The 14918-nt window shown below is 37.8% G+C and overlaps 1 protein-coding gene across 1 annotated transcript in view; it reads right to left on the bottom strand.

Annotated features, from left to right (window-relative positions):
• LOC103728727 (bromodomain adjacent to zinc finger domain protein 2B) overlaps positions 1–4099 on the bottom strand; it is a 186261-nt gene extending 182162 nt beyond the window's left edge. The window contains exon 1 of the mRNA XM_008826688.3: positions 593–4099. The gene's annotated coding sequence lies outside the window, so the exon portion shown is untranslated. The remainder of the gene's footprint in view (positions 1–592) is intronic.
• Between the last annotated feature and the right edge of the window lie 10819 nt (positions 4100–14918).

The following is a 14918-nucleotide window of genomic DNA, read 5'->3' as shown; positions in this document are numbered from 1 at the left end:
CCCCCCCCCCCCCCCCATCGCTGGCCTCTGGAAAGTCGGCGGCCGCGCGACTCGGCGGGAGACCCGCCGTTGGGCTGGAGCTGGCGGCGAGGGGGCGGAGGCAGGCAGGCCGGGGCGGGCTGGGCCGGGGGGCTACCGGGAAGCTGGCCGCGGGGCGCGGGTGGCCAAGGCGGCCTGGGCGACTGAGAGGGCGGAAGAGGAGGGCGCCGCGAGGCCGGGCGGCGAGAACGGCCGGCACAATGGGGGGACGCGGCTGCCGCGGGAGCGAGGCCCGACTCCCCGAAGTCCCGCGCCGGAGCTCAGAATAAAGTTTCCGTTCTCCCGAGACCGCACCCCCCCCGCAACGCCCACCCGGGACCGCGTCTCATCGCCCTCCTCCCCGAACTCCACTCGGGACCTCACAGCCACCCTAGCGTCGCAGCCCGCACAACAAAAGAGACACACCGAGCGGCGAGGGTAAACAGCGGCGGGCGGCTCCGAGTTCTGCTGCGGCAGCCCGGCTCCCCGATGCCGCGGGCTTCGCTCCCGGCTTCACACTGTTTGGAATTCCCATCTCACCCGCACCTCTCGCACCCCAGCGGCTCAAACTCACCTCTACTTTCGAACTGAGAGTTACGGTGGATGGGATTTTCGCCTTCCCCAGATGAAGGTTAAGCTTTTGGAATCCCCACCGCTTCCTTATTTCTGTTATAATTTCTCCAAGAAAAGTCTACGGAGTTGGAGTGGACGTGAGGTTTGTGATCGGGAAAGCCCTGACTCCCTCCGTCTCCTTCTTCCGCCGCTCTCTCTCTGATTAGTTCCTATCCAGCAGCAGATTGAAGCAGGAGATGATTCTTCTCAAGGTTTGTTCAGCAGCTTCACTTCTAGGCGAAGGCTTCATGAACCAAGTGACGTCAACCAACAAGGCTTCTCTCTCTCTCCTCTCTCTCTAACAATGAAAGTTGCTGTTAACAAGGGAAAAAAGGAGAGAGAGAATTGTTTATACCATTTCAGTTCCAATAATAAATGACCTATCAGCTCCTAAAGGAGCCAAGGGAGGGGGCTGCTTCTTCATTCCAAGAATACTGTATCTTTGAGTTTGTTCCGCTCCTCGTCCCAGGAAAAAGTTAAGAAACTTAAATTTTTTTGTTTTGCTTTTCAGAGAGGGAAAAAAAGGGAACACAAGTTTTTTTTAAAACGTAAACGAATAGAGAACACAGGTCAGCCATCTCCACCAACTTTAATGTTCATAAACTGGGAATACTGTTTAAGCCCACGAACTAAATTAATATGCCAAGAATTTGTGCATGTTAGGACTCAAAAAGCAGACCGCAAGACGATCCCAAGGTATAATGCTTTTCTTTCCACGGGCTAATTAAACTGGCTGTAATGTTTATGCACGGAGTCAAAATTTAAATGAAAGACGTTTAAATAGTCGTTTTAAAGTTTACGTACAAATTGTAAACCGTAATTTCTATTTATTTCTAGTTTCGGAGATTTTAAAAAGCAGCTAGTTAATTGTAGGAACTGAACACTTTAAAAGATCAGGTTGTAAGAGCAGCCCAGTAACTCACATCTTTATACACGCAGTACACTATTCGACCCCCAGAATCTCAACCAACTTAACTCAATTTTTAACCTTCCCCATTCCCACACCCCTCATCCAATCAAGTTAAACTAAAGGTAAAGTAAACCCCGTTCCCCCCTACAAAGTCTACCCACAGCGTCCTAAAAACGATTAAGAAAAGAAATATCAGCCTTGGTAACACTTTCTTACCAATGAAGGTAATTTTTTAAAAACATTAAGGTGGGTTTTTTCCCTCCGCCCTTAAAAACACATTAAAGTCTCAAAGTTTATATAATTAACAAATTTCATAATTTAATTTTCAGGATGAAGAGCATGTAAAAATAGCTATAAAGAATAATTTGACCATATATGTATTTTTATGCATACATGTGGCTAGATGTATCTTAAAAGATGCCATTGTTTTATGTTTCCTCCTCAACCACTGGCTGTGATTTTAATTGTGCTGGAGGATCTTCATTAGTATTAACACATGGGGAGATTTCACAAAGCTGCTTCATTAGGAAGAAAAAAAAGCTGGCAGACTAGGTCTTTTTGCATGCACTGAGAATGTCAGCCTTACCTCGGTCATTTGTAACATAATAAGTGCAAGTACAATGATTGCAAGGCAGGAGCACTGGGGGAAGGGCAGCAATACTGCCTGTCTAATGGGGGTATCTCAAAAGAAGGCTGCTCATTACATAGTAAAATGTATGCTAAAAATTAGTGACGACGATGTCTCAGGAGACTGATGCTAAATAAATTAATGTGCTGATATGTTTTTAATTATTATTTTTGTAATAGTTTATTTCATTCTTAGGATTCACATTGAGCAGCAAAGCTGTGCTAGCACTTATTGATTTTTTTTTCCCTGCCACATTCCCGGAATACAGATTTTAATCATTTCACTACACCACACTCAGTAATTTCATTAAAAAGTGGAATCTTCCATCCCCAGAAAAGCATTTAATTTCAGTGACATACAATTTCTCTTTTAGCAGCAAACTGTCTCTATAGTAAACGCTGGCCTAAGGTTCAAATACATAATTTAATCCCGAGTTTTCCATGCTCTGCATTCCTTTCAAGCTATAATTTGAGTAACTATCTAATAACTGTAATAAAGACAATAATTTCCTTATAATATATTATTAACTCATATTTAATTAACTCAGAGGCCAAGCTCTATACATGTATCACTAGGTCAACAATCCACCATCTCAAAATTTACTAATAATGTTCCAAAAGAAAAATAGATTAAAATACAAGTCTGAATGACAACATGTAGCTTGGGATCTCAAGTCACAGTCAAAAAGTTCTTTTGTTATTCTTTAATGGTGGTCAGTCCTGAAATATTTAGATGTAAACAATGGAACTTAGTGATGTTTCTGTATATAAAGTTAGGATGTTGATATTTTAACATCCACTACTGACACTTTTTCTAGTTAAAAGTATAAGAAAACAACTGACTTCAAGTTGTCTTGCTTTTCTGAGTTCTCTTAAGATACAATTTTCCTGGAATACAGATAAGTGGTGGACTGTAACTTGTGTAACTAAGAATATTTCTCGTTTTCATATTTCATGTAAATACAGTCTAATCTTTTATTCTTAGAATATTTTAATGTAAACTTTGGTTTATAGATGAAACATTGGTTTCCCAAACAATGAGCTTCATAGGATATATAATTTAGATTGCTTGGCTTTTGTCACTTTTCATAGGATAAAAACACGGAACATTTAAATTTTTTATAAGGTAAACTAATAATGAACATAGGTCAGCCATCCCCATCAACTTTAAGTTCATAAACTCGGAATTGTGTTTAAACCTACAAGCTAATATGTCAAGAATTTGTGCATGTTAGACTCAAAAAGCAGAACGCAAGATAGTCCCAAAGTAAGAGAAAAAAAAAAAAAAGCTGTGGGGAGAAAATGTTATTAAAATTAAATTTTGGAAATATGCCTAATGAACAAAAAATAGATATATGAATAATCAACTAGCTACTGTATAAAAATGTATCAGTCCCTTGAATGATTGTAAAACTATAGATCAAACTTTAAAAAGTAGACATATGTAGTTTTAAGGTAAAGCTACCACTAACCAAGTTGTCTTATCTTTAACTGTATGATAACTTTAACTGTTAAGTGACTTAAACAAGATAAGCATCATCATCTTGAAAAAGTTTAAACATAGGATGAAGGTGGCAATACTGAATTTTATTTTAGTGTCTTTTTAGAACATTTGAAAATTATATTTATGCGGTTCAAGGGCTCTCTGTATAATTCGGGAAATACTTTTGTAATATTCTCAAAAATAAAGTTGGGTAAAAATCAGTCAATAACAATCATTTGTAAATGAAAACTATAGACACCTAAAGTTATAAATGAATTTTTATGTTATATTAACTCAATAATAGAAAGATTTCTGTTTATATTCAAATACAGCTTTGGAGTTTTTCATGCTATTTGGAAATTAAATACTTTATCAAATTTAGCCTATACTTTTAAACTGATATTTTAAAATAGTAATGTACTAGAAATTTTTGAAATAGATTACTCCAAGTACTTGACACCCTCTTACAAAGTTGTGCTTTGTTTTTTTGTTAATATCATTCTTCCCTTTTTCATGTTGTCACATTTGATCATTTCAACAATTAGAACATAATCAGAATTGAGGAAAATGAGATAAAATAATGAGTAGCATTATAAAATAATTCCATCACTACAGCACTTAGTTCTCTACCCAAGATCACCTAAATTAGCACTTAATCATGTACACAATTATGAAAGAATTAATGATCAAGGAGATCTTTTCTAATCTTAATAATTATAAAGCAACATCTATTTTTAGGAGCAAGGAAGAGATAGAGAGATATTGAACTTGTTACAATGAATCCTGTTAGTGGTTCCTCAAAGAGTAAAGAATATTCCAACAAAGAAAAACAAACAAAAGCTCTCAATAATGTAACAAACTGTCCACTGTCATATCTTGTTTGTTTCAACCACTACAGACTAATGAAGCTTTATTTGTTTTCTTTCATTGAACAAACATTTGAATGCTTGCTATAAGCTATGCACTATACTAGAGACTACAGAAACATGAAGACTCACTTTCTCACTTTGAAATTCCTGAGGGATAAATCACATAAAGATACAAGTAAGTTTTGTGAAAATAAAGATGACCAGGAGATGTAAAAGTCTTTATTAACAACTCCATTTGAACTGAGTCTCCTAAGTTCCCACCTGACAGAAGTCAGGGGATGGGGACAGGGAGGTATTCTAAGAGAAAGAACCAAAGTATAAATACATGTAGCTACTAGCCTGCTGTTCATTCACTGTAAGAAATTAACTTTAATAGGAATATTCAATGTGAGGGATGAAGAAATGACAGGGGTGGCATGATAGGAGTCAAAATCACAAGAGACTGGGATCTAAGACTGAAAGGCCTAATGCACTAGGGTAAGGTGCACTGAGTTTATTGAGAGCCAACAAATGTTAGTAAAGGATTAACATGATTGACCTTGATTTAAAGGAACAATAATTACACAGGCAGTGCAAATGATAGTCTATAGTATGAAAAGATTGGTTAACAGGGCACTAGCCTAGTATAATGATTTTGGCTTGTAATTCCAGGACATGGGAGGCTGAGGTAGAAGGATCCTCACAAGTCCACGAGTTTGAGGCCAGCCTGGGCTACATAGCAAGACTATCACAATAAATAAAATGAAATAAGCAGTCCATTAAAAAAAAAAAAAAAGGTGATAAAAGATAGTAGCACTGGACTCTTAGGGTCAGATATCGAGGACAATTTTCAATTTGGTGACTAATGACAAGGCAAGGAAAGAGTGGAGGGGTCAATGCTAGAGTCATTGAGTCATTAACTGATTCAGAATATGTAAGGAAACAAGTCATAAGACAGTCTGGAATTACAATTTAATACTATGTTCTACAGGACTTTTTTGTAATTTTATTTATTTTTTCATTTATTTATTTTTTTGGTCTTTTTGAGACAGGGTCTCCGTGTAGCCCCAGCTGTGCTAGAACTCACTATGTAGACCAGGCTGGCCTTGAACTCACAGAAATCCGCCTGCCTCTGCCTCCCAAATGCTGGGATTAAAGGTGTGTGCCACCATGCCCAGCTAATTTTATTTTATTTTATGTGTATACGTGTATTGCCTGCATGTAGGTAAGTGCACCCATGATGTGCAATGCTCGCGGAGGTCAGAAGAGGCTTTCAGATCCCCTGGGACTGGAGTTATAGACAGTTGCTAGCTGCCATGTGGGTTCTGGGATTCGAACCCGGGTCTTCTGCAAAAACCAGTGTTCTTAACCACAGAGCCATCTCTCCAGCCCCTACAGGACTTTTTAAAAAGGTATTTATCACAATTAGTTGTAAAGCTTTTCCAAAATGTATACCCCCAAATTCAATCCCAAAAGGAGATTCCCTAGAAATCTAGACAGGAGTCAATTACTTCCTTCTTTTTTCCCTTCCTCTTCTCCCCTTCCTTTCCCTTCCCTTCCTCTCTTAAAAGAGCTTCTGAAAAACATTTAAAAACCACAGCAGAAATTGATTACAAAGGGAAAAACAAAGAAAGAAAAGCATAGAAAGCCTTGAAAAAGAAAGAGTCGAGGGTAATCACATCAGATATTAAATTGTTATAAAACTTTTATAAAATTTAACTGTTGATAATTAAGAATAAAGACAGTGAAACCCAACTGAGAAACTAACAAGTGGGTTTGGAAATTTAGTATACATGAAAGGTGTCTCAAAACAGGGAGAAAGACAAGAACTTTTTAATAATGCTTAAATAACTGGATATTAATAAGGAAAAAGATAAACTCTAGATCTGTTCCACAAATAACTTTCAAAAAGATCAGACATTTAGATGTAAAAAAATTGTATCATATATGTGGTAGGAGAAATAGTTGGAGAATTCCTAAATTAGAGAAGGGGGAAAACTTTCCTAATCACAGGCAAAATTAGATACAGCAACAGGAAAGACTGGTAAATTTCACCACATCAAATAAAAAACTTTATGAAAAAAAAAAGGGAGGAAACCTTCACAAGCAGAACAAAAAGATAAATGACAAATGTAAAAAACCCTTTTGTAACATATGTAACAATTTAATAACCTGATATATAATGAATATCTAAAAATAGAGAAGAAAACAGGATAGCAAACTGGCAAGCAATATAAACAGGTTTTATAGGAAAAAAAAATGCAAATATTTCTTGAATAAAAACATCCACAACCTTATTGTAATGAGAAATGAAACTTAACTCAGATACAGTTTCACATGCATTATTTTGGCAAAAATCTAAGTTTCATAATACAGGCTATTAGTAAGGATCTTTTGGGGAAAAGAGTACTTGCATACCATTTTTACTTTTAACCTTTTGGAGTACAAATTGGGAGAAAAATCCCAACACGGAAGAATTTGACAGCTTCTAAGAAAGTTACTATGTATGTACTTTCGGAATAACAAAACTCACTTTCAAAAATCTGACAATGATGAAAATAGGTATATAGGAAATTATTGACTGAAGCACTGTTTATTATAGAAAAAGCCTAGAAATAAACCAAGTGTCCGATTTAGAATAATGGATGCATTAATCGTGGTATATCCACACAGTAGAGTACCATGCAAATTTAAGGAATTAATGTGATGTGAAGCACTTAACACTGAACTTGAGAAAATACTGGAAAAAAAAAAAGGTTAAAGGAAAAACTTGTATGCCATCGATATTTACCTAGTTTTTAAAAAGTGAAATGATCAAACCAAAAAATGTTTACCTATGAGGATGAAGGGAGTAGGGTAGCAAAAATAGCACTAGTTTATGGATTCTTATCTGTTCAGTAGATGTGATTTGGGAACTATAACATTATTATAAAACAGAACTGAAAAGTAATTTCATATAAAGAAAAGCTACATGAAATAGATTACCTTATGTGTATATGGAATTGGCAGCAGAAATGTACAGAAAAGAACTATTCCAAGTCATTTTAAAACACAATAATAGGGCTGGGGAGTAGCTCAGTGGTGGAGCGTGTACTAGTATACTAGTGTGATCTCCTGTGTTCAGTCCCCAGCAGCCACCAAACAAGTCAGTCATACCCATACATTCTTTGGGCTGCACCCTAAGAAAAAGAATTTCAAAGTAATAATAAAAAGCAAATTAAACTATTACCAGTAAATATATTTTTGTGTTATTACTAGTAGTGTTATAATATTCTAAATTGGTGTTTGGGGTAGATTAACTTTTGGTGTCGGGTGTGGTGGCACACACCTTTAATCCCAGAACTCAGGAGGCAGAGGCAGGTGGATCTCTGTGAGTTCGAGGCCAGCCTGGTCTACAATGTGAGTTCCAGACTACCTGGAGCTACAGGGAGACCCTGTCTCAAAAAGACCAAAACAAACAAATAACAACAACAAAACATGAAAAATTGTAAATTGTTATGCTTTAAAATGACCTCATTATATATATTTTATATTTAAAAACTGTGTATTTCTGGGGCTGGAGAGATGACTCAGGAGTTAAAAGCACTGACTGCTCTTGCAGAGGACCCAGATTTGATTTTGATTCCCAGCACCCACATGGTGGCTAACAACTGTCTGGAACTCCAGTTCCAGAGGATCTGACCCCTTCTGTTTTCTGCAGGCACTGCATGACATGGGGGCACTTACTTACATGCAGATATAACATTCATACACATAAAATAAAAAGAAACAAAAACTGCATATTTCTTAGGACTTGCCCACTGTGAATGCCTAGAAGTAAGGACTAGTGCAGTCTCAACCAGCACACACTATAGTATAGTCTCTAAACACCATCTGCCTGTGAAAAGAATTTCCCAAAGCAAGAGCTGATCCTAAGTTTTGGGCAAAAATATTTAGGATGAATTTAGAATATTCTGCCATACTACTAAGCATGGAAACCATCAAAGATTATTGATGCTTGTCAAAAGGACTTGGGAGACAATTTGAGGAGACCAAAATGAACTATGTCCCATTGGCCACATGAGACAATGTGAACATCATTAAAAATAGAGCAAATCACAACAAATGCATATTTTTTAATGATATTAAGGACCCACATTAATTACCTTTTTTGTTGCTATGACCAAATTCCTGACAAGAGGCAACTTGAAAGAGGAAAGTACTTGTGCTCTCCACTCCAAGAGTACAGCATATCATGGCAAGGAATGCACAGCCTCAGGAGGCTTTGTGAAGACAAAAGCATGTGGCAGCTGCTTGAAGCTCAGCAGAAGAGGAAGCAAAGATAGGACAGGAAATGGGACCAGTATCCAAACCTCAAAGCCTGTTCCTCAGTTACCTACCTTTTCCAGCCTAAGCCCCACTTTCCAAAGGTTACAGTCTCCTAAAACACTGCCACTAGCTATGGATACAGGTTAAAACATAGGAGCCGATGGACATTTTACATCCAAAGCATAAGATGAACCAAGTGATTATTTGTTCATTGAGGGTTATTTGTAATTTTTTTTGTTATTTCACAGTGCAGAAATTTAACTTAGGGCTTTCACAGTTTTAAGTGCTTGCTAGACAAGTGTTCTTCCCCTGAGCCATATCCCCAGCCGCAATTCATTTAGTAGTAATAAAAGGAAACAATTTCCTATTAGATGTTAATAGGAAGCCAAATTTAAAATTGTTTAAGTAGGAGAGCTAGAGAGATGGCTCAGTGCTTGCGAACACTGGCTGCTCCTACAGAGGACCCAGGTTCAGTTCCCAGCACCCCATGGTGGCTAACAACCATCTGTAATTCCAGTTCCAGGGGATTCAACATGTGGTACACTTATGTACATGCAAACAAAACACTCATACACATAAAATAAATGAACTGAGGTGCTGGAGAGATGGCTCAGTGGTTAAGAGCACTCACTGCTCTTGCAGAGGGCCCGGGTTCGATTTCCAGCACCCACATGGGGGCTATGAACCGTCCTTAACTCCAGTTCCAGGGGAATCCGAAGCCCTCTTCTGGCCTCCATGGCATTGCATGACACGGGTGCACTCACATACATGCAGGCAATACACTCATACACATAAAAATAATATTTTATAAATTAAAAAATCAATTGAAATTGTATAAAATACATATGTACATTTAAATGTGTATATATATACATGTATGAATATATGTAGTATAAGATTCCAAAATACATTTGATTATTAAAGAAGTTTTAAAAAAATCATTGAAGAAGAAAACATAAAAGTATCATTGCCCTGCACATATCTTAACTGTGAGTTTCAAGGGTGACAAAGCAAAAGCACTCTGATGGCATTTTCCTTATCTGGTAAATAATGAACTCACTATGTAGCCCAGGCTGGCCTCCCAAGTGCTGGTATTACAAGAGTGTACTACCACACCAGGCCCCAACATACATCTTTGTTGCTTCACTATTTATTCATTTACTTAAAAAGAATAATAAACATTCATATCAGAATGCAGTTGCTCAAAACTACAACTATAGATGGTTACAGTTAGTGCCACTGACACAGGAGTTTGGTGAACAGGGTGGGGATGTAGTTCAGTAGTACAGTACTTGTCTAAAGGGCACAATGGCCCTGAGTCTAATCCCAAATATAGCACAAGAACAAACCAAAAAAATTATTTTGTTTAAAATCAACTAAAACATTCTGTGATAGTTATATGAATTTTGCAATACTTATTGCATATTTTATTGTAAATAATTATTTGTAAATTGTGTGTTACAGATCTGTTTTATCTGGAGAATTTAGAGTTTATATTGTTGTAGATATACTTTTTATAGCCAGAAATTACTAGCATATCTCTGTGAGAAAAGAGCATAAACAATAACCCTTGAGGAGTACACAGTCCAACTGAAGAGCATTCACAACCCCAAAATGACCAGCCAAAATGACCCACCAAAATCTGATACAATGTGATTACTACTCTAATATAGAGATACTCAAAATAAACCAATGCATATTATAAGAATTTTTTTCTGGGTGAAGATGAAGGAAGAATGTTATAGAATCCATTCCATAGTTATTAAATCTTTGTCTAATAATTTGTCATCATATATTATTCTGAGCATTGAAACTTTTTTTTTTTTGGTTCATTGAGACAAGTTCTCACTATATAGCCTTGACTGGCCTGGAATTCACTATGTAGAGCAGGCTGGCCTTAACTCACAGATATCCACCAGACTCTTGCCTCCCAGGTATCGGGATTAAAGGCATGTGCTGCCACATTTCACCAAATGAAATTTCTTTTTTCTTTCATTTATTTTAATTTTATGTGTATGAGTGTTTTGCCTGTATGTAAGTGCACCCATGTCATGCAGAGCTCACAGAGCCCAAAAGAGGGCACTGGATGCTCTGGAACTGGAGTTTAGGATGGTTTTGTTAGCCACCATGTGGTTGCTGGGAAATTGAACCCAGATCCTCTGCAAGAGCAGCCAGTGATCTTAACTGCTGAGTCCTCTTTCTAGCCCCATTAAAAATTTTCTTTTATTCTTTTAAAATATTTATTTTTATTTAATGTGCTTGAGTATATTGTTTGCATGTAGGTCAGTGCACCTGTGTCATGTAATGCCTGAGGCAGTGAGAAGAGGGTATCAGATCCTCTGGAACTGGAGTTACTGATGGCCTTCAGCAGCCTTATGGGTACTGGAAATCGAACCCAAGTCTTCTGCAAGGGCAGTCAGTGCTCTTAACCACTGAGCCATATCTTCAGCCCTGAAATTTCTTAAAAAAAAAATTAGACCTGAAGTAGAATTAGACCTGAGACTGATCCATGCCATTTGAGCAAGCTCTCTGAAATCACAGAAGTAGTTTTATTTATATTCAAGAAGAAATTTGTTTTATATTGTATCTGATTTCAAAAGTTCACATGGCTACCTTCTCTCCTGATAGCCAACATGTTTTGAGTTGGACACTAGAGTTACATATTCAGTGCCCATTTACTTTCATAGCATTCAAAAAATATATACATTCAAGGATCAACATTCAAGCATGAGTGTAATTTTCACCACTTCCTTTAATAAGGGACTTGAGATCAGAGTTCATTACTGTTTACAATTTTGTTCTGGAAATAGTACACTGTGAAGATTAATATTCTCCCTTTTAAACAAAACCCAGTGACTGTTTTAATAGTGGGTATAAGAACTTTCCAAAATAAGCACAATTTCTTTAATGGAGTGATGTTCTTCCTTGTCCTATGGCTAGTGCTCTGCCAGTACTAATCCCAACTTAACACTTCCAGAAAACTTTCAGACTCACAAAAGAATCACATGTCAGGGGCTGGAGAGATGGCTCAGCGGTTGTTCTTGCAGAAGACCTTGGTTTGAATTCCAGCACCCACATGGCAGCTAACAACTGTCCGTAACTCCAGTTCCAGCGGATCTGACAGCCTCTTCTGACCTCCTCAGGCATTGCACGACACGGGTGCACTTACCTACATGCAGGCAATACATGCATACACATAAAAAAATAAAAATTTTAAAAATTATTTAAAAAAAGAATCACATGTCAATATTTTAAAATCTCTTCCCCTTTGGATTTTTAAAAAATATTTTATTTACTATATTTATTTTATGTGTTGCCTGCCTGTAGGAAGTGCACATATGTCAGGCAATGCCTGTGGAGGACAGAAGAGGCTGTCGGATCCCCTGGAACTGGAGTCACAGACAGTTGTTAGCTGCCATGTGGGTGCTGAGATTCGAACCCAAGTCTTCTGCAAGAACAACCAGTGTTCTTAACCACTGAGCCATCTCTCCAGCCCCCCCTTTGGATTTTTAATGACTCAAAAAGAACAAGGGGCTGGGGCTGTAGCCTAGTGATACAGTGTGTATTTAACATTTGCTTGGCCCTAAGTTCAGTCCTCAGCACCACTTTAAGAAAAAAGAGAAGTGTCAAGCACTTCCCACTTCATATGAAATGCACAGAGATCTAAGGCTAATTCTTCCACTTCACACAGGTTCCCATCTATATAAAGTATCTTATTAGTACCACACAATAAGTATGCTTTCATACCTTATATCATTGAAATAATTTCTAAAAGTAGACAGTGCAAAAGGAATTTTACCAAGCTGATTCTGTCCTCCAACCAGGCACTAATATTTTATTGCTGGTTTCATAAACCAGGCAACTGTGTGGTTTTTATATCCAGTTTTATTCTGAGAGGTATACTTAGATAGATTTAGTGTTTTCTCCACCTTCAGAGGTTAAAAAAAAAAAATACTAGAAAGCATTATGTTTGCTTAATCTGTGAAGCTCTTACAACAGTTCACAAAACAAAATAGTCACTGGGTTTTCTTTAAACAGGAGTCAATGACTTTAAAATATTCCTGGACTGAATACATTAAAATTACATCTACCATTCATTCATTCTTTTTTGAGACAGTCTTTCTGTAGAGCTCTGGAACTCACCATGTAGACCAGGCTGGCCTTCAGCTTGCAATACTTCCTTCAGGAGGTATGCACCTCTAGACTTTCAGATTATGCTTTATAGCTTTTCTCTCCCTCTGCATATTTAATGAGGAGGAAAAATCTAAACATACCTTCTGAAAAGGGAAACAACAGAAATCTGGCAATGAGGTAACACAAGCTTTTTTAAATGGCAAAGCAAAATGGCCACTTTATGAGCAGTTTCCTGTGGCTCAAGTAATTCAACTGGAGCTTTGTGGTAAACTTTTGGGGGCAGTGCTCACGATAGGCAAGTGCTATTACCAACACTTCTAGGCCCTGAGGAAACCTTTATGTGCAGCTTTTGATAGAGGAATTGGGTTTTGGTCTTAGAGGTTTTCTGGGAGGTTCACCCCACCTACTCCAGGGAGAGAGCATCTTATTTCCATAGAATGAATGCCCTGGAATTTACAGTGTTCCCTCGATTCAGGAGTGAAAGCCTATACTTCTGTCAAGAAATCCTTCACTTTTTTTTGGTGGGGGGCATTACTTAAATTCATGATCCTCCTACCTTAGCCTCCCAAATATTGGGATTACACATATTTACTACACTGCCTAGGCTTGCAAAAAATTCTTTAAATGTTTTTATATGCTTAAATTGCTTTAATTTTATTTGCAAATCAAAACATTATAGTTGTATATAAATATGTTACATGTGATATGACTTATAAAACTGTGTAGGATAACTAGATCATGTTAAATAATATTTCAGATTCAATTTCTAGTGGTAATGTCACTTTAGATTTATAGTAAGCAATTTGAAAGGTACATTATTATTTAGTATAACACAGTTCAACATATCTCAAAGGGGGAAAGGTCTAGCTCATTCCTCCCATCTAACTGAGGCTCTGTACCCTTTGATCTGCATCTCCCTATTCTCAACTCTTAACCTGATAACCATCACTCTTCTCCCTGCTTGAATTCAACTGATTTAGCTTCTGCATATGTGCTATGTGGTGTTTGTTTCTCTCTGCCTAGCTTATTTCACTTAGCATAATGTTCTTCAATTAATCTATATTGTCACAAATAACAAAATTTCTTTCCTTTTTTAAAGGTAGAGTAGTATTCTCGCTGTATATACATGCCACATTTTCCTTCTTTGTTGTTCTTGTTGTTGCTGCTGTTTTTGGTTTGGTTTGGTTTGTTTGTTTGTTTGAGACAGGGTCTCCTTGTAGCCCCAGCTGACCTAGAACTCTCTATGTAGACTAGGCTGTCCTTGATCTCACATAGATCACCCCACCTCTGCCTCCTGAGTGCTGGGATTAAAGGAGTGTACCACCATGCCCAGCTGCCACAATTTCTTTATCCATTAATATGATGAGAGACATACTTTAACTTAAACAGTGAATGGTTCTGAAATGAACACAAGAATGCAAAAATCTATTTGATATACTGATTTCAAATCTTTTAGGGAGGTATGCAAAAATGAGATTTGCTGGTTTTCCCAGAAATTTCCAGTACATTATAAGGACTGTACACATTTATATTCCCACCAACAGTGCCCAAGCAAGCAGCTGATTTTGTCCACCTACTGCCCAACATTCATCATCTTCTTATTTATTTATTTATTTATATTTATTTTGAGACAAGGCCTATGTAGACCAGGCTGGCTTCAAACATATGTAGCTGAAGATGGTCTTTAACTCCTGATCCTCTAGTCTCCATCTCCCAAGAAACTGGGATTACAGGCATGCACCAGCACTCACAGCTTGCACATCCCTGCTTCTGTGAGTGCCAACCTGATGGAATGAATGCCTGGATCAGTAGCAGCAAGGTGATGGGAGTCCTGGGAATCATGAAGCTGTTCTTCAAAGGTCTGAGATTGGAGCTGGATGTGGTGGTACAGGTCTGTAATCCTAGCACATGGGAGACAGAGCAGGAGGATGAAGAGTTCAAAGCTAGCCTGTGGGGGCTAGAGAGATGGCTCCGCAAT

Source organism: Nannospalax galili, unplaced genomic scaffold, assembly GCF_000622305.1.
Source record: "Nannospalax galili isolate Female #2095 unplaced genomic scaffold, S.galili_v1.0 scaffold92, whole genome shotgun sequence".
In the NCBI taxonomy this organism is placed as follows: domain Eukaryota; kingdom Metazoa; phylum Chordata; class Mammalia; order Rodentia; family Spalacidae; genus Nannospalax; species Nannospalax galili.
This window is presented reverse-complemented; position numbering and strand designations above follow the sequence as displayed.